The sequence below is a fragment of the Mesoplodon bidens genome (assembly GCF_964165515.1).
Source record: "Mesoplodon bidens genome assembly, chromosome: 16".
In the NCBI taxonomy this organism is placed as follows: domain Eukaryota; kingdom Metazoa; phylum Chordata; class Mammalia; order Artiodactyla; family Ziphiidae; genus Mesoplodon; species Mesoplodon bidens.
The window spans coordinates 27,290,253-27,310,724 of record NC_138173.1 but is presented as its reverse complement, the minus strand read 5'-3'; positions in this window follow the sequence as shown (position 1 = coordinate 27,310,724).

Below are 20,472 nucleotides of genomic sequence, written 5' to 3'. Positions count from 1 at the left end.
ATGTCTTTGTATGGTTTTGGTATTAGAGTATATTACTGACCTCAAAGAATGAGATAGGAAGTATTCCCTCAGCTTCTATCCTCTGAAAGAGATTGTAGAGAATTGATATAATTTCTTCCTTAAATGTTTGATAGAATTCACCAGTAAAAACATCTGTGCTTGGTGTTTTCTGTTTTGGAATGTTAATTTTCTTTAAGAGGTATAACACTATTCACATAGTCTATTTCTTTTTGTATGAGTTTTCACACATTGTGACTTTTAAGTAGTTGGTCCATTTCATCTAGGTTAACAAACTTGTGGGCATAGAGTTGTTTATAGTATTCCCTTATTATTATTTTAATTTCCATGACATCTGTCAGGGTTTCCTCTCTTTCATATGTGATATGAGTAATTTGTGTTTTCTCTTCTTTACTTAGTTACCCTGGTTATAGGATTATTGCTTTTAGTGATCTTTTCAAAGAACTAGCTTTTGGTTTATTTGATTTTCTCTATTGATTTCCTATTTTCAATTTAATTGATTTCTGCTCTAATTCTATGACTTTTTTCTACTGTTTACTTTGAATTTAATTTGCTCTTCTTTTTCTATTTTTCTAAGGTAGAAATTTGGATGATTGATTTTAGATCTTTCTAATATACACATTCAATGTTATAATTTTCTCTCTAAATACTCCTTTTGCTGCATTCCATTCCACAAATTTTGATAAGGTATATTTTCATTTTCCTTTAGTTTAAAATATTTTAAAATCTCACTTGAGATTTCTTTATGACCCTTGTTTTATTTAGAAGTGTGTTCCTTAATCTCCATGTATTTTGGGATATTCCAGTTATTGTTCTAGTATTGATTTCTAGTTTAATTCATTGTGGTCTGTGAGAAAATATTGTGTGATTTCTATTCTATTAAGCTTGAAATTTATGTGAGGTCTATGGCTCAGAATATGGTCTATTTTGGTGAATGTTCTATGTGAGCTGGAGAAGAATGTGCATTTTGCTCTTGTTGGATGAAATCGTCTATAAATGTTGATTATGTCCTGCTTATTATTTATTTATTTATTTTTGTGGTACACGGGCCTCTCACTGTTGTGGCCTCTCCTGTTGCGGAGCACAGGCTCCGGACGCACAGGCTCAGCAGCCATGGCTCACGGACCCAGCCACTCTGTGGCATGTGGGATCTTCCCAGACCAGGGCACGAACCCATGTCCCCTGCATCGGCAGGCAGATTCTCAACCACTGCACCACCAGGGAAGCCCTGTCCTGCTTATTGATTGGGTTGTTGGGTTCAACTACATCCTTACTGACTTTCTGTCTGCTGAATCTGTCCATTTTTGAAAGAGAGATGTTAAATTTTCTAATAAGATGGGGCATCTGTTTTTCTTCTCAATTCTGTTAATTTTTGGCTATCATAGTTTGTTGCTCTGTTGTTAGGCACATATGGTTTTTTGGAGAATTATCCCCTTTATAAACATTATGAAATATACTGCTTTATCCCAGATAACTTTCCCATGCTTTGAACTCTGCCCTGTCTGAAATTACTATAACTACTCCTGCTTTCTTTTTTTTTTCTTTTTGATTTTTTTTTTTAGTTTCTGCTTTATAACAAAGTGAATCAGTCATACATATATATCTATTCCCACATCCCTTCCCTCTTGAATCTCCCTCCCTCCCACCCTCCCATTCCCACCCCTCCAGGCAGTCAAAAAGCACTGAGCGACCTCCCTGTGCTATGCGGCTCCTTCGCACTAGCTATCTACCTTACATTTGGTATTGTATATATGTTCATGCCTCTCTCTCACTTTGTCACAGCTTATCTTTCCCCCTCCCCATATCCTCAAGTCCATTTTCAAGTAGGTCTGTGTCTTTAATCCTGTTTTAACCCTAGGTTCGTCATTACAATTTTTTTTTTCTTAAATTCAATATATACGTGTTAGCATACGGTATTTGACTTGCTCTTTCTGACTTACTTCACTCTGTATGACAGACTCTAGGTCTATCCACCTCATTACAAATAGCTCAGTTTCATTTCCTTTTATGGCTGAGTAATATTCCATTGTATATAGGTGCCACATCTTCTTTACCCATTCATCCGATGATGGACACTTAGGTTGTTTCCATCTCCACGCTATTGTGAATAGAGCTGCAATGAACATTTTGGTACATGACTCTTTTGAATTATGGTTTTCTCAGGGTATATGCCTAGTAGTGGGATTCCTGGGTCATATGGTAGTTCTATTTGTAGTTTTTTAAGGAACCTCCATACTGTTCTCCATAGTGGCTGTACCAATTCACATTCCCACCAGCAGTGCAAGAGTGTTCCCTTTTCTCCACACCCTCTCCAGCATTTATTGTTTCTAGATTTTTTGATGATAGCCATTCTGACTGGTGTGAGGTGATATCTCATTGTAGTTTTGATTTGCATTTCCCTAATGATTAATGATGTTGATCATTCTTTCATGTGTTTGTTGGCAGTCTGTATATCTTCTTTGGAGAAATGCCTATTTAGGTATTCTGCAAATTTTTGGATTGGGTTGTTTGTTTTTTTGCTATTCAGCTGCATGAGCTGCTTATAAATTTTGGAGATTAATCCTTTGTCAGTTGCTTCATTTGCAAATATTTTCTCCCATTCTGAGGGTTGTCTTTTGGTCTTGTTTATGGTTTCCTTTATTGTGCAAAAGCTTTGAAGTTTCATTAGGTCCCATTTGTTTATCTTTGTTTTTATTTCCATTTCTCTAGGAGGTGGGTCCAAAAGGATCTTGCTGTGATTTATGTCATAGAGTGTTCTGCCTATGTTTTCCTCTAAGAGTTTGATAGTGTCTGGCCTTACATTTAGGTCTTTAATCCATTTTGAGCTTATTTTTGTGTATGGTGTTAGGGAGTGATCTAATCTCATACTTTTACATGTCCCTGTCCAGTTTTCCCAGCACCACTTATTGAAGAGGCTGTCCTTTCTCCACTGTACATTCCTGCCTCCTTTATCAAAGATAAATTGACCATATGTGTGTGAGTTTATCTCTGGATTTTCTATCCTGTTCCATTGATCTATCTTTCTGTTTTTGTGCTAGTACCACACTGTCTTGATTACTGTAGCTTTGTAGTATAGTCTGAAGTCAGGGAGCCTGATTCCTCCAGCTCCATTTTTCATTCTCAAGATTGCTTTGGCTATTCGGGGTCTTTTGTTTTTCCAAACAAATTTTGAAATTTTTTCTTCTGGTACTGTGAAAAATGCCAGTGGTAGTTTGATAGGGATTGCATTGAATCTGTAGATTGCTTTGGGTAGTAGAGTCATTTTCACAATATTGATTCTTCCAATCCAGGAGCATGGTATATCTCTCCATCTATGTGTATCATCTTTAATTTCTTTCATCAGTGTCTTATAATTTTCTGCATACAGGTCTTTTGTCTCCTTTGGTAAGTTCATTCCTAGATATTTTATTCTTTTTGTTGCAGTGGTAAATGGGAGTGTTTTATTGATTTCATTTTCAGATTTTTCATCATTAGTGTACAGGAATGCCAGATATTTCTGTGCATTAATTTTGTATCCTGCTACTCTACCGAATTCATTCATTAGCTCTAGTGGTTTTCTGGTAGTATCTTTAGGATTCTCTATGTATAGTATCGTGTCATCTGCAAACAGTGACAGCTTTACTTCTTCTTTTCCAATTTGGATTCCTTTTATTTCTTTTTATTCTCTGATTGCTGTGGCTAAAACTTCCAAAACTATGTTGAATAAGAGTGGTGAGAGTGGGCAATCTTGTCTTGTTCCTGATCTTAGTGGAAATGGTTTCTGTTTTTTACCATTGAGGACGATATTGGCTGTGGGTTTGTCATATATGGCCTTTATTATGTTGAGGAAAGTTCCCTCTATGCCTACATTCTGGAGGGTTTTTATCATAAATGGGTGTTGAATTTTGTCGAAAGCTTTCTCTGCATCTATTGAGATGATCATATTGCTTTTCTTCTTCCATTTGTTAATATGGTGTATCACATTGATTGATTTGCATATATTGAAGAATCCTTCCATTCCTGGAATAAACCCAAATTGATCATGGTGTATGATCCTTTTAATGTGCTGTTGGATTCTGTTTGCTAGTATTTTGTTGAGGATTTTTGCATCTATGTTCATCAGTGATATTGGTCTGTAGTTTTTTTTCTTTGTGACATCCTTGCCTGGTTTTGGTATCAAGGTGATGGTGGCCTCGTAGAATGAGTTTGGGAGTGCTCCGCCCTCCACTATATTTTGGAAGAATTTGAGAAGGATAGGTGTTAGCTCTTCTTTAAATGTTTGATAGAATTCTCCTGTGAAGCCATCTGGTCCTGGGCTTTTGTTTCTTGGAAGATTTTTAATCACAGTTCCAATTTCTGTGCTTGTGATTTGTCTATTCATATTTTCTATTTCTTCCTGATTCAGTCTTGGCAGGTTGTGCATTTCTAAGAATTTGTCCATTTCTTCCAGGTTGTCCATTTTATTGGCATAGAGTTGCTTGTAGTAATCTCTCATGATCTTTTGTATTTCTGCAGTGTCAGTTGTTACTTCTCCTTTTTCATTTCTAATTCCATTGATTTCAGTCTTCTCCCTTTTTTTCTTGATGAGTCTGGTTAATGATTTATCAATTTTGTTTATCTTCTCAAAGAACCAGCTTTTAGTTTTATTGATCTTTGCTATCATTTCCTTTATTTTTTTTTTCATTTATTTCTGATCTGCTCTCTATGATTTCTTTCCTTCTGTTAGCTTTGGGGTTTCTTTGTTCTTCTTTCTCTAATTGCTCTAGGTGCAGGGTAAGGTTGTTTACTCGAGATGTTTCCTGTTTCTTGAGGTGGGATTGTATTGCTATAAACTTCCCCCTTAGAACTGCTTTTGCTCTGTCCCATAGGTTTTGGGTCATCGTGTCTCCATTGTCATTTCTTTCTAGGTATTTTTTGATTTCCTCTTTGATTTCTTCAGTGATCACTTCGTTATTAAGTAGTGTATTGTTTAGCCTCCATGTGTTGGAATTTTTTACAGATCTTTTCCTGTAATTGATGTCTAGTCTCATATCATTGTGGTTGGAAAAGATACTTGATACAGTTTCAATTTTCTTAAATTCACCAAGGCTTGATTTGTGACCCAAGATATGATCTATCCTGGAGAATGTTCCATGAGCACTTGAGAAAAATGTGTATTCTGTTGTTTTTGGATGGAATGTCCTATAAATATCAATTAAGTCCATCTTGTTTAATGTATCATTTAAAGCTTGTGTTTCTTTATTTATTTTCATTTTGGATGTTCTGTCCATTTGTGAAAATGGGGTGTTAAAGTCACCTACTAAGAGTGTGTTACTGTCAATTTCCCCTTTTGTGGCTGTTAGTATTTGCCTTATGTATTGAGGTGCTCCTATGTTGGGTGCATAAATATTTACAATTGTTATATCTTCTTCTTGGATCGATCCCCATATCATTATGTAGTGTCCTTCTTTGTCTCTTCTAATAGCCTTTATTTTAAAGTCTACTTTTTCTGATATAAGAATTGCTACTCTAGCTTTCTTTTGATTTCCATTTGCATGGAATATCTTTTTCCATCTCCTTACTTTCAGTCTATATGTGTCTCTAGGTCTGAAGTGGGTCTCTTGTAGACAGCATATATATGGGTCTTGTTTTTGTATCCATTCATCCAATCTGTGTCTTTTGGTGGGAGCATTTATTCCATTTACATTTAAGGTAATTATCGATATGTATGTTCCTATTCCCATTTCCTTAGTTGCTTTGGGTTCATTATTGTAGGTATATTCCTTCTATTGTGTTTCTTCCCTAGAGAAGTTCCTTTAGCATTTGTTGTAAAGCTGGTTTGGTGGTGCTGAACTCTCTCAGCTTTTGCTTGTCTGTAACGGTTTTAATTTCTCCATCAAATCTGAATGAGATCCTTGCTGGTTAGAGTAATCTTGGTTGCAGGTTTCTCTCCTTCATCACTTTAATTATGTCCTGCCACTCCATTCTGGCTTGTAGAGTTTCTGCTGAGAGATCAGCTGTTAACCTGATGGGGATTCCCTTGTGTGTTATTTGTTGTTTTTCCCTTGCTGCTTTTAATATGATTTCTTTGTGTTTAATTTTTGATAGTTTGATTAATATGTGTCTTGCCGTATTTCTCCTTGGATTTATTCTGTTTGGGACTCTGTGCTTCTTGGACTTGATTAACTATTTCCTTTCCCATATTAGGGAAGTTTTCAACTATAATCTCTTCAAATATTTTCTCAGTCCCTTTCTTTTTCTCTTCTTCTTCTGGAACCCCTATAATTCGAATGTTGGTGTGTTTAATGTTGTCCCAGAGGTCTCTGAGACTGTCCTCTGTTCTTTTCATTCTTTTTTCTTTATTTTGCTCTGCATCCGTTATTTCCACTATTTTATCTTCCACCTCACTTATCCGTTCTTCTGCCTCAGTTATTCTGCTATTGATCCCATCTAGAGTATTTTTCATTTCATTTATTGTGTTTTTAATCGATGCTTGATTCATCTTCAGTTCTTCTAGGTCCTTGTTAACTGTTTCTTGCATTTTGTCTATTCTACTTCCAAGATTTTGGATCTTGGAAATAGAATCTTGGATCATCTTTTCTATCATTATTCTGAATTCGTTTTCAGGTAGACTGCCTATTTCCTCTTCATTTGTTAGGTCTGATGGGTTTTTATCTTGCTCCTTCTCCTGCTGTGTGTTTTTCTGTCTTCTCATTTTGCTTACGTTACTGTGTTTGGGGTCTCCTTTTTACAGGCTGCAGGTTCGTAGTTCCTGTTGTTTTTGGTGTCTGTCCCCAGTGGCTAAGGTTGGTTTAATGGGTTGTGTAGGGGACTGGTGGAGGGGACTAGTGCCTGTGTTCTGATGGATGAGGCTGGATCTTGTCTTTCTGGTGGCCAGGTCCACGTCTTGTTGTGTGTTTTGGGGTGCCTGTGGCCATATTATGTTTTTAGGCAGTCTCTCTGCTAATGGGTGGGGTTGTGTTCCTGTCTTGCTAATTGCTTGTCATAGGGAGACCAGCACTGTAGCTTGCTGGTCATTGACTGAAGCTGGGTGCTGTTGTTGAAATGGAGATCTCTGGGAGATTTTCGCCACTTGATATTATGTGCAGCTGGGATGTCTCTTGTGGACCCGTGTCCTGAAGTTGGCTCTCCCACTTCAGAAGCACAGCACTGACTCGTGGCTGCAGCACCAAGAGCCTTTCATCTATCCAGCTCAGAATAAAGGGGAGAAAAAGTAGAAAGAAAGAATTAGTAGAAGAAATAAAGAGAGAAAGAAAGAAAGAAAGAAAGACAGGAGGGAGGGAGAGAGGAAGGAAAGAAAGAAAGAAAGGAGGGGTGGAGGGAGGGACGGAGGAAGGGAAGGTAGGAAAAAAGAAAGAGAGAAGATAAAGTAAAATAGAATAATGTATGAAAAAGTAAAGTAGCATTATTAAAATAAAAAAGTAATTAATTAAAAAAAAACAGAAAAAAAAATGGACGGATAGAACCCTGGACAAATGGTGGAAGCAAAGCCTTACAGAGAAAATCTCACACATAAGCATACACATACACATTCACAAAAAGAGAGCAGGGGGAAAAAATTTAAATCTTGCTCTCAAAGTCCACCTCCTCAATTTGGGATAATTCGTTGTAAAAAGAGGAAAAGGGGAAAAAGTCTTAAATCTTGTTCTCAAAGTCCACCTCCTCAATTTGGGATAATTCGTTGTAAAAAGAGGAACAGGGGAAAAAAATCTTAAATCTTGTCCTCAATGTCCACCTCCTCAATTTAGGATGATTTGTTGTCTATGCATGTATTCCACAGATGCAGGGTACATCAAGTTGATTGTGGAGTTTTAATCCGCTGCTTCTGAGGCTGCACAGAGAGATTTCCCTGTTTCTTCTTTGTTCTCACAGCTCCCAGTTCTCAGCTTTGGATTTGGCCATGCCTCTGCATGTAGGTCACCAGCGGGCATCTGTTCTTTGCTCAGACAGGACGGGTTTAAAGGAGCCGCTGATTCGGGGCCTCTGGCTCACTCAGGCCGAGGGGAGGAAGGGTCACGGAGTGCCAGGTGAGCCTGCAGGGAAAGAGGCTGGCGTGATGTTGCAGCAGCCCGAGGCGCTCCGTACACTTTCCCGGGGAAGCCGTCCCTGGATCCCGGGACCCCGGCAGTGGTGGGCTGCACAGGCTCCCCGGAAAGGGGTCATGGACAGTGACTTGCAATTGTACACTGACCTCGTGGTGGAGGCAGCAGAAGCCCCAGGGTCCCAAGCCCATCTCCAGGATCCGTGCCTTTAGCCGTGTCTCACGCCGTCTCTGGAGCTCCTTTAAGCAGCACTTTTTTTTTTTTTTTTTTGTGGTACGTGGGCCTCTCACTGCTGTGGCCTCTCCCATTGTGGAGCACAGACTCCAGATGCGTAGGCTCAGCGGCCATGGCTCACAAGCCCAGCCGCTCCGTGGCATTTGGGATCTTCCCGGACCGGGGCACGAACCCGTGCCCCCTGCATCGGCAGGCGGACTCTCAACCACTGCACCACCAGGGAAGCCCTTAAGCAGCGCTTTTAATCCCCTCTCCTCACGCACCAGGGAACAAAGAGGGAAGAAAAAGTCTCTTGCCTCTTCAGCAGGTCCAGACTTTTTACTGGACTCCTTCCTGGCTAGCCCTGGTGCACTAACCCCTTTAGGCTCTCTTCCTGCGGCAAGCCCCAGTCCTTTCCCTGCACTCCAACTGAAACCCAATACCCTAGCCTCAGCTCCCAGCCCCGCCCACCCTGGCAGCCGAGCAGACAAGCCTCTCGGGCTGGTGAGTGCCTGAGGACACCGATCCTCTGTGCGGGAATCTCTCCGCTTTGCCCTCCGCACCCCTGTTGCTGCGCTCTCCTCCGCTACTCCGAAGCTTTCCCCCTCCACCACCCGCAGTCTCTGCCCATGAAGGTGCTTCCTAGTGTGTGGAAACCATTCCTCCTTCACGGCTCCCTCCCACTGGTGCAGGTCCCGTCCCTATCCTTTTGTATCTGTTTATTCTTTTTTCTTTTGCCCGACCCAGGTATGTGGGGAGTTTCTTGTCTTTTGGGGGGTCTGAGGTCTTCTGTCAGCGTTAAGTAGGTGTTCTGTAGGAGTTGTTCCACGTGTAGATGAATTTCTGATGTATCTGTGGGGAGGAAGGTGATCTCCACATCTTACTCTTCCTCCATCTTCCCCCGGGACCTCCTGCTTTCTTTTGATTAGTGTTTTCACTATGATGGATACTGGCAATACAAAAATTTGGTGCTTGCCCTCAAATAATTTATATAATACTCAATTACATACAAAGCAGTCGTTTCTGGGGAAAGCATTCTAAACTTAAAGTAAACCAGCCAACATTTTAATTACAGTAAAAATTGTGGCAAATCAGAGAATATGATTATTCCAATTAAATTTATGTAATTTAAAAATCTTTGTGATAATAACCAAACTCAAATACTATTGCATTGCATGTATACACATACACACACACAAAGACACACACACACACACCCAAAAAAAGGAAAGAAAGGAGAGTGATTGTGGTTGGTGGAGAATGAGCCATCAAACTCATGTTGGGAAAGAGAAAGGCCGAGTAGAAATTCTTCCTTAGACTTATTTTGCTGATTACTGAGCAGTGACCATCACTTTTGTCATGTAAGAATTTGATTATAAACTATTAAAATGACAAAAGGAAATTAGCAGTGTGGTATAATGCATTCAGGTATTCACATGAAGTCAATAGATCTGTATTTTTTTATTTTGGTAAAGATGGTCAAATTCCAATTTTTCGTTAGATATCTCATCATCCATTAGTCCTCAAAGTTCATAACGAATGAGTTCTGATAGCATTAAATAATTATCTGTAACTGTGACATCTATTTAAATTTCTAGTTCATAGTTTTATAATCTTTAAGATTATTCTGTAGTCATGCTAAGAATAAGAAAGAACAATCTTTTAATTAAATACATTTGATATTTTTCTAATGTTTTACATTTATACTTCTGTATATTTTATTATTCTTGCTCAGAAGCCAGGAGGGGGCCTCCCTGGTGGCGCAGTGGTTGAGAGTCCGCCTGCCGATGCTGGGGACACGGGTTCATGCCCCGGTCCCGAAAGATCCCACATGCCTCGGAGCGGCTGGGCCCGTAAGCCATGGCCGCTGAGCCTGCACGTCTGGATCCTGTGCTCCGCAACGGGAGAGGCCACAGCAGTGAAAGGCCCGCATACCGCAAAACAAAACAAAACAAAACAAAACAAAAAACAAACAAACAAAAAAGCCAGGAGGTTTAAATTTGACATAAGACATTGTGAAGTAAAAAAAAAAAAAAAAAACTAGAGAAACTGAGAAACAAAATTTATGATTCTAAAGAATACCTTAATAATAATATCTACACACATGTAATTTTATAAAGAATGTATAAGAGGAAACACAGCTATAGTCTGTGAAACATCATACAACACAGGATGTGCTTAACATTTTATTTGATATTATTTAATAATTTATATGTATTGTATAAAGTACACTAGAATTTCCTCTTCTAAGTTCATTTTAAAGTTAGATTTTCATAACATTCTAACCTGTGAACAATTTGTTATCAATTTTCTTTACTTCAGAAAATTACATTAGAATTTTAGGCAAGTCACCAAAAAAGTCTCAAGTTCAAGAATATTGGTGCTATTTAGCTAACTTAAGTACATCTAATTATCTTGCATTAAGTTTGGGTTCTAATTTGTTTCCTATTTCAAACAATAAAAACTTTTCCTGTGTGTAATTACGTTTAGGATTTATTTTTGTAAAAAATGTAAGTGTACCTTTTGTGCATCTTTCTCCCTAATGCTTCCCTAGTTACAAATGTTATCAAATCATTGCCCTTTAAGCAACGATGGAAAAGTTGGCAACCCTCCAACTTAATTTTGATTATTTCCTAATAAAGCAAGAGGGCCATAGTCTCAAAGTATAAAGCAAAATGGGTTCTTCATCTGAAATATGCTCCAGTGAGACATCTAAACATGGAGTCAGGGCAACCAAGAGTAGTTAGTGTGCAAAAAAACTGCCACAAGCAGCAGAAACCAAAGTGGGAAAGAACAGCTTCTTCTTGGAAGGCAGAGCTCATTCTCTATTTGCTTTTTTTTTCCCCCCTTAAGATATCTAGGATACAATAAATTTTAGAATGTTCTCTGGATTGTCATCTGATTGCTCCCTCCCTTTTAATTTGTAAATTGATTTAATCTGGGCTCTCAAGAGACAGAACGATTTTCTGAACCATCAGTGCAATTACTTATCAAAGTTTGAAATTGTTTGTAAAATGACATTGCTTAGAAAAGGCAATTCTTTTCAAAATTAAACAAGATTAGGGTAACAGTCATAGCAATCATATAATGGTACAATGTAAGGTTCATTACTTGTACCTTCTAGGGCAAAGTGACATCAGGTAGAGTAGGTACAGAATTCACCATTTTTGTCTAAAAATAGACACACTTTCTAGAGGAATAAATTATTTTTTTCCTAATAGTAATTGTTAGGTAATTAAAAAACCCCAAATATGAGAATTATAATTGCTTTTAATACATTTAAAAATCACAAGTTATTTAAAGGCTAGGAATATTTACTATCAGTATTAATTATATGGTATAATGTTACTATCACATATGGATGTATATGCATTCTTTTCTTTTTTTTTTTTTTTTTTTTTTTTTTGCGGTACACAGTCCTCTCACTGTTGTGGTCTCTCCCATTGTGGAGCACAGGCTCTGGACATGCAGGGTCAGAGGCCATGGCTCACAGGTCCAGATACTGCACGGCATGGGGGATCTTCCCAGACCAGGGCACAAATCCGTGTCCCCTGCATTGGCAGGCGGACTCTCAACCACTGTGCCACCAGGGAAGCCCCTACATGCATTCTTTAGTTTCATCAGGAAACTTCATTTAATATTACTGATAGAGTGGGTATGCTCCGGGTGCACGTGCTGATGTCACCTCACCCTGCTGCTCTGCCCACCCGCCTGCTCCCGGTACTTGTCTAGCCTGGGCAGGCCAGGGTCCACCAGCCCTGGAACAGTGTCCTGCAACCTGACTGTCCCGGCCAGCCTGGATGTAGAAGTTAAGGAAGGGGACACAGAGACTAGGATGGCTACACATCTGCCATATCAGCAAAGAGTCATCTTTTCATTTGTGGCAGAAAACTAGGCAGAAGAAGTAAATCTAGCAGAAAACATTGTTATTTCCTAAAAATACTGCAAGGATTAAAATACAGATAAAACCAAGTTCCTGATAGAGACCTTCAAATGGTGCAGGAATAAGACGTGGAGATCAACTTCCTCCCCACAAATACATCAGAAATACATCTACATGTGGAACAACTCCTACAGAACACCTACTGAATGCTGGCAGAAGACCTCAGACCTCCCAAAAGGCAAGAAACTCCCCACGTAACTGAGTAGGGCAAAAGAAAAAAGAAAAAAACAGAGACAAAAGAATAGGGACGGGACCTGCACTAGTGGGAGGGAGCCATGAAGGAGGAACAGTTTCCACACTAGGAAGCCCCTTCACTGGCAGAAATAGGGGTGGTGGGGGGAAGCTTCAGAGCCAAGGAGGAGAGTGCAGAAACCGGGGTGTGGAGGGCAAAGAGGAGAGATTCCCGCAGAGAGGATCAGTGTCGACCAGCACTCACCAGCCCGAGAGGCTTGTCTGCTCACCCGCTGGCCGGGATGTGTGGGGGCTGAGAGCTGAGGTTCTAGCTTCAGAGGTCAGAGCCCAGGGAGAGGAGTGGGGTTGGCTGAGTGAACACAGCCTGAAGGGGGCTAGTGCAACACAGCTAACCAGGAGGGAGTCCGGGAAAAAGTCTGGAACTGCCTATGAGGCAAGAGACCATTGTTTTGGGGTGCACAAGGAGAGGAGATTCAGAACACTGCCTAAACGAGCTCCAGAGATGAGGTGCGAGCCACAGCTAACAGCGTGGACACCAGAGATGGACATGAAATGCTAAGGCTCCAACTGCAGCCACCAAGAAACATGTGTGCAAGCCCAGGTCACTATCCACACTTCCCCTCCCCGGATCCTGTGCAACCCACCACTGCCAGGGTCCCGTGATCCAGAGACAACTTCCCCAGGAGAACACACGGAATGCCTCAGGCTGTTGCAATGTCACGCCGGCCTCTGCCACTGCAGGCTCACTTCACATTCTGTATCCCTCGCTCCCCCTGCCCTGACCCAGCTAAAGCCACCTAATCACCTGCTACTTTAACCCCATCCTGTCTGAGTGAAGAACAGATACCCTCAGTTGGCCTACACACAGAGGCACAGCCAAATCCAAAGATGAATCCCAGGAGCTGTGCGAACAAAGAAGAGAAAAGGAAATCTCTCCCAGCAGCCTCAGGAACAGTGGATTAAATCTCCACAAACCATTTGATGTACACTGCATCAGGGGAATACCTTATAGACAATGAATCATCCTAAAATTGAGGTGGTGGACATTGGGAGCAATGATATATATATATTATTCCTTTTCCTCTTTATGTGAGTGTGTATGCATATGCTTCTTTGTGTGATTTTTGTCTGTATAGCTTTGCTTTTACAATTTGTCCTAGAATTCTGTCAGTCCATTTTTTGTTTGTTGGTTTGTTTGTTTGTTTTTGTATTGTTTTTAGCTCTTGATATCCTTGATGGATATGTTTTTTGGTTTGGATGCTCTCTTCTTGTTTTCTTTCTTTTCTTATTACTTTTTAATAATTATTTTTTATTTTAATTATTTTATTTTATGATTTTTTTTCTTTCTTTTTTCTCCCTTTTCTTCAGAGCTGTGTGGCTGACAGGGTCTTGGTGTTCCAGCTGGGTGTCAGGCATGTGCCTCTGAGGTGGGAGAGCCAAGTTCAGGATACTGGTCCACCAGAGACTTCTTGGCTCCACGTAATACCACACAGTGAAAGCTCTCTCAGAGATCTCCATCTCAATGCTAAGACCCAGCTCCACTAAACCACCAACAAGCTACAGTGCTGAACACCCTATGCCAAACAACTAGCAAGACAGGAACACAACCCCATCCAGTAGCAGAGAGGCTGCCTAAATTCATAATAAGGTCACAGACGCCCCAAAACACACCACTGGAAGCAGGCATGCCCACCAGAAAGCAAAGATCCACCAGAACATTGGCGCAAGTCTCCTCCACCAGGAAGCCTATACAACCCACTGAACCAACCTTAGCCACTGGGGGCAGACACCAAAAACAACAGGAACTATGAGCCAGCAGCCTGCAAAAAGGACACACAAACACAGTAAGTTAAGCAAACTGAGAAGACAGAGGAAGACACAGCAGATGAAAGAACAAGGTAAAAACCCACCAGACCAAACAAATGAAGAGGAAATAGGCAGTCTACCTGGAAAAGAATTCAGAGTAATAATAGTAAAGATGATACAAAATCTTGGAAATAGAATGGAGAAAACACAAGAAACATTTAACCAGGAACTAGAAGAACCAAAGAGCAAACAAACAATGAGGAATAACACAATAAATGAAAATTTAAAAAACATTCTCTATATGGAATCAATAGCAGAAAAACTGAGCCAGAAGAACAGATAAGTGACCTGGAATATAAAATAGTGGAAATAACTACTGCAGAGCAGAATAAAGAAAAAAGACAGAAAATAATTGAGGACAGTTTCAGAGACGTCTGGGACAATATTAAACACACCAACATTCAAATTATAGGGCTGGCAGAAGAAGAAAATAGAAAGGCACTGAGGAAGTATTTGATGAGATTATAGTGGAAAACTTTCCTAATATGGGAAAGGAAATAGTTAATCAAGTCCAGAAGTGCAGAGAGTTCCATACAGGATAAATCCAAGGAGAAACACACCAAGACACATATTAATCAAACTATAAAAATTTAAATACAAAAAAAAACTATATTAAAAGGAAAAAGCAACAAATAACATACAAGGGAATTCTGATAAGGTTAACAGTTGATCTTTCAGCAGAAACTCTCTAAGCCAGAAGGGAGTGGCAGGACATATTTAAAGTGATGAAAGGGAAGAAGCTACAACCAAGATTACTCTACCCAGCAAGGATCTCATTCAGATTCAACAGAGAAATTAAAATCTTCACAGACAAGCAAAAGCTAAGAGAATTCAGCACCACCAAACCAGCTTTACAACAAATGCTAAATGAACTACTCTAGGCAGGAAACACAAGAGAAGGAAAAGACCTACAATAACAAACCCAAAGCTATTAAGACAGTCATAATAGAAACATACATATCGATATTACCTTAAATATAAACGGACTAAATGCTCCCACTCAAGGACATAGACTGGCTCAATGGATACAAAAACAAGACCTGTATATATGCTGCCTACTAGAGACCCACTTCAGACCTAGGGACACATACAGACTGAAAGTGAGGGGATGCAAAAAATATTCCATGCAAATGAAAATCAAAAGAAAGCTGGAGTAGCAATTCTCATATCAGACAAAATGGATTTTAAAATAAAGACTATTACAAGAGACAAAGAAGGAGAGTACACAATGATCAAAGGATCAATCCAAGAAGACGATATAACAATTGACAATGTTTATGCACCCAACATAGGAGCACCTCAGTACATAAGGCAAACGGTAACAGCCATAAAAGGGGAAATCCACAGTAACACAATCATAGTAGGGGACTTTAACACCCCACTTTCACCAATGGACAGATCATCCAAAATGAATATAAATAAGGAAACACAAGCTTTAAATGACACATTAAAGAAGACAGACTTAATTGATATTTATAGGACATTCCATCCAAAAACAAGAGAATACACTTTCTTCTCAAGTGCTCATGGAACATTCTCCAGGATAGATCATATCTTGGGTCACAAATCAAGCCTTGCTAAATTTAAGAAAATTGAAATCATATCAAGTATCTTTCTGACCACAATGCTATGAGACTAGATATCAGTTACAGGAAAATACCTGTAAAAGTACAAACACATGGAGGCTAAATAACACACTACTTAATAACCAAGAGATAACTGAAGAAACCAAAGAGGAAATCAAAAAAATACCTACAAAAATTATAACAAAAACATGATGACACAAAACCTATGGGATGCAGGAAAAGTAGTTCTAAGAGGGAAGTTTATAGCAATATAATCCTATCTCAAGAAACAGGAAACATCTCAAATAAACAACCTAACCTTACACCTAAACCAAATAGAGAAATAAGAACAAAAAACCTGCAAAGTTAGCAGAAGTAAAGAAATCATAAAGATCAGATCAGAAATAAATGAAAAAAGATATGAAAGAAACAATAGCCAAGATAAATAAAATTAAAAGCTGGTTCTTTGAAAAGATAAACAAAATTGATAAATCATTATCCAGACTCATCAAGAAAAAAAGAAGACTCAAATCAATAGAATTAGAAATGAAAAAGAAGTAACACCTGATTGCAGAAATACAAAGGATCATGTGAGATTACTACAAGCAAATATATGGCACTAAAAGGGACAATCTGGAAGAAATGGCCAAATTATTAGAAAGGCACAACCTTCCGAGACTGAAACAGGAAGAAATAGAAAATACAAACAGACCAATCAGAAGCACTGAAATTGAGACTGTGATTAAAAATCTTCCCACAAACAAAAACCAAGGACCAGATGGCTTCACAGGCGAATTCTATCAAAAATTTAGAGAAGAGCTAACTAACACATGTCCTTCTCAAAATCTCCCAAAATATAGCAGAGGGAGGAACACTCCCAAACTCATTCTATGAGGCCATCATTGCCCTGATACCTAAAGCAGATAAAGATGTCACAAAGAAAGAAATCTACAGGTCAATATCACTGATGAACAGAGATGCAAAAGTCCTCAACAAAATACTAGCAAACAGAATCAAACAGCACATTAAAAAGATCATACACCAGGATCAAGTGGGGTTTATACCAGGAATGCAAGGATTCTTCAACATACATAAATCAATCAAAGTGATACACCATATAAACACACTGAAAGATAAAACCACATGATCATCTCAGTAGATGCAGAAATAGCTTTTGACAAAATGCAACACCTATTTATGATAAAAACCCTCCAGAAAGTAGGTATAGAGGGAACTTACCTCAACATAATAAAAGTCATAAAAGACAAACCCACAGCCAAAATCATTCTCAATTGTGAAAAAATAAAATGATTTCCACTAATATCAAGAACAAGACAAGGTTGCCCACTCTCACCACTATTATTCAACATAGTTTTGGAAGTGTTAACTACAGCAATCAGAGAAGAAAAAGAAATAAAAGGAATCCTAGTGGGAAAAGAAGAAGTAAAACTGTCACTGTTTGCAGATGACATGATACTATACATAGAGAATCCTAAAGATGCTACTAGAAAACTACTAGAGCTAATCAATGAATTTGGTAAAGTAGCAGGATACAAAATTAATGCACAGAAATCTCTGATATTCCTATACACTAATGATGAAAAATCTGAAAGAGAAATTAAGGAAACACTGCCATTTACCATTGCAACAACAACAACAAAAAAAGATACCTAGGAATAAACCTACCTAAGGAGACAAAAGACCTGTATGCAGTAAACTATAAGATACTGATGAATGAAATTAAAGATGATACAAACAGATGGAAAGATATACCATGTTCTTGGATTGGAAGAATCAACATTGTGAAAATGACTCTACTACCCAAAACAATCTACAGATTCAATGCAATCCCTATTAAACTACCAATGTCTTTTTTTTTTTTTTTTTTTTTTTTTTTTTTGCCATACGCGGGCCTCTCACTGTTGTGGCCTCTCCCGTTGCAGAGCACAGGCTCCGGACGCACAGGCTCAGCGGCCATGGCTCACGGGCCTAGCTGCTCCATAGCATGTGGAATCTTCCCATACTGGGGCACGAACCCGTGTCCCCTGCATCGGCAGGCAGACTCTCAACCACTGCGCCACCAGGGAAGCCCCCAATGTCATTTTTCATAGAGCTAGAACCAAAAAATTTCACAATTTGTGTGGAAAAACAACAGACCCTGAATAGCCAAAGCAATCTTGAGAAAGAAAAACAGAGCTGGAGGAATAAGGGTCCCTGACTTCAAACTATTGTACTGGCACAAAAACAGAAATATAGATCAATGGAACTGGACAGAAAGCTCAGAGATAAACCCAAGCACATATGGTCATCTTAACTTGACAAAGGGGGCAAGAGTATACAATGGAGAAAAGACAGCCTCTTCAATAAGTGGTGCTGAGAACACTGCACAGCTACATGTAAAAGAATGAAATTAGAACGCTCCCTAACACCTACACAAAAATAAACTCAAAATGGATTAAAGACCTAAATGTAAGGTCAAACACTATAAAACTCTTAGACAAATACATAGGGTGGGCACTCTATGACATAAATCACAACAAGATCCTTTTTGACCCACCTCTAGAGAAACAGAAATAAAAACAAAAATAAATAAATGAGACCTAATGAAACTTAAAAGCTTTTGCACAGCAAAGGAAACCATAAACAAGATGAAAAGACAATGCTTAGAATGGGAGAAAATATTTGCAAATGAAGCAACTGACAAAGGATTAATCTCCAAAATATACAGGTAGCTCATGCAGCTCAATATCAGAAGAAAAAACAACCCAATCCAAAAATGGGCAGAAGGCCTAAATAGACATTTCTTCAAAGAAGATATACAGACTGCCAACAAACACATGAAAGAATGCTCAACATCACTAATCATTACAGAAATGTAAATGAAAACTACAATGAGGTATCACCTCACACCAGTCAGAATGGTCATCATTAAAAAATCTACAAACAATAAATGCTGGTGAGGGTGTGGAGAAAAGGGTACCCCTCTGCAATGTTGGTGGGAATGTAAATTGATACAGGCACTAGGGTGAACTGTATGAATCTTCCTTAAAAAACTAAAAATAGAACTATCATACGGCCCAGTGATCCCACTACTGGGCATATACCATGAGAAAATCATAATTCAAAAATTGTCCTGTACCACAATGTTCATCATGGCTCTATTTACAGTAGCCAGGACATGGAAGCAACCTACGTGTCCTTCAACAGATGAATGGATAAAGGAGATATGGCACGTATATATAATGGAATATTAGTCAGCCATAGAAAGAAACAAAACTGAGTTATTTGTAGTGACATGGATGGATCTAGAGTCTGTCATACAGAGTGATGTAAGTCAGAAAGGAAAAATAAATACTGTATGCTAATACATATGTATGGAATCTAAAAAAAGAAAAAAAAATGGCTATGAAGAACACAGGGAAGGACAGGAATAATGACACAGACGTAGAAAATGGACTTGAGGACACAGGGAGGGGAAAGGGTAAGCTGGGGTGAAGTGAGAGAGTATATGGACTTATATATACTACCAAATGTAAAATAAATAGCTAGTGGGAAGCAGCCGCATAACACAGGGAGATCAACTCAGTGCTTTGTGACCTCCTAGAAGGATGGGATAGGGAGGGTGGGAGGGAGATGCAAGAGGGAGGAGATATGGGGATATATGTATATGTATAGCTGATTCACTTTGTTATAAAGCAGAAACTAACAGACCATTATAAAGCAGTTATAGTCCAACAAAGATGTTAAAAAAATAATATTAGTAATCAGATACTCTAGTTAGTGTTTTTCAAAATTAGAAATTTATTGCTTATACAGTTATAAAACACTTGATCTTTAGGCAATCATCACAACATTTTTAAGCACAGCAGACAATAATATTTTTAAGTTTATGCAGAACCGGAATATTTTCATATCATAATTTTATGATTTTTTATTAATTTTTATTTTTTGCAGTCTCATTCAAGTTAATTTTTGCATTATTTAATTACATTTACTTTGTTTAAAAAAGTTCATTGTCATTTTTCTGAAATAATAGAATGGCATTTTTTTTCAATCTTTTTTGCAAGATACTTTTTACTTTCTATACCCTAAACTTCCTCTTTTCCTTTAAGTTAGTTCATGATTGACCTCAGTGAACCAAGCAGTCAAAGTAGTCTCAATATGCATTGAAGTCTTTACGTCACGTTAAACTCTAAATAATTCATCTAATGATGAACACTTGTGTTGCTTCCAGTTTTTGGCTATTTTGACTAATGCTTCAATGAACACGGGTATACAAATATGTGTTTGAGAGCTTGTTTTCAATTCTTTTGGGTATATACCCAGAAGTGGAATTGCTGGATCATACAGTTATTCTATGTGTAATATTTTGAGGATCAGCTCTACTGTTTTTCTCAGGGGCTGATTCACTTTACAATTTCACCAGCAATGAATGCACAAAGGGTCCAATTTCTCTATATCTTTGTTAACATGTGTTATTCTCTCTTTTTTTTTTAACAACCACCTAAATGGGTGTGAAGTGGTATTGGATAGTTTGTTTGTTTTTGTTTTTGTTTTTGCAGTACGCGGGCCTCTCACTGTTGTGGCCTCTCCCGTTGGGGAGCACAGGATCCGGATGTGCAGGCTCAGAGGCCATGGCTCATGGGCCCAGCCA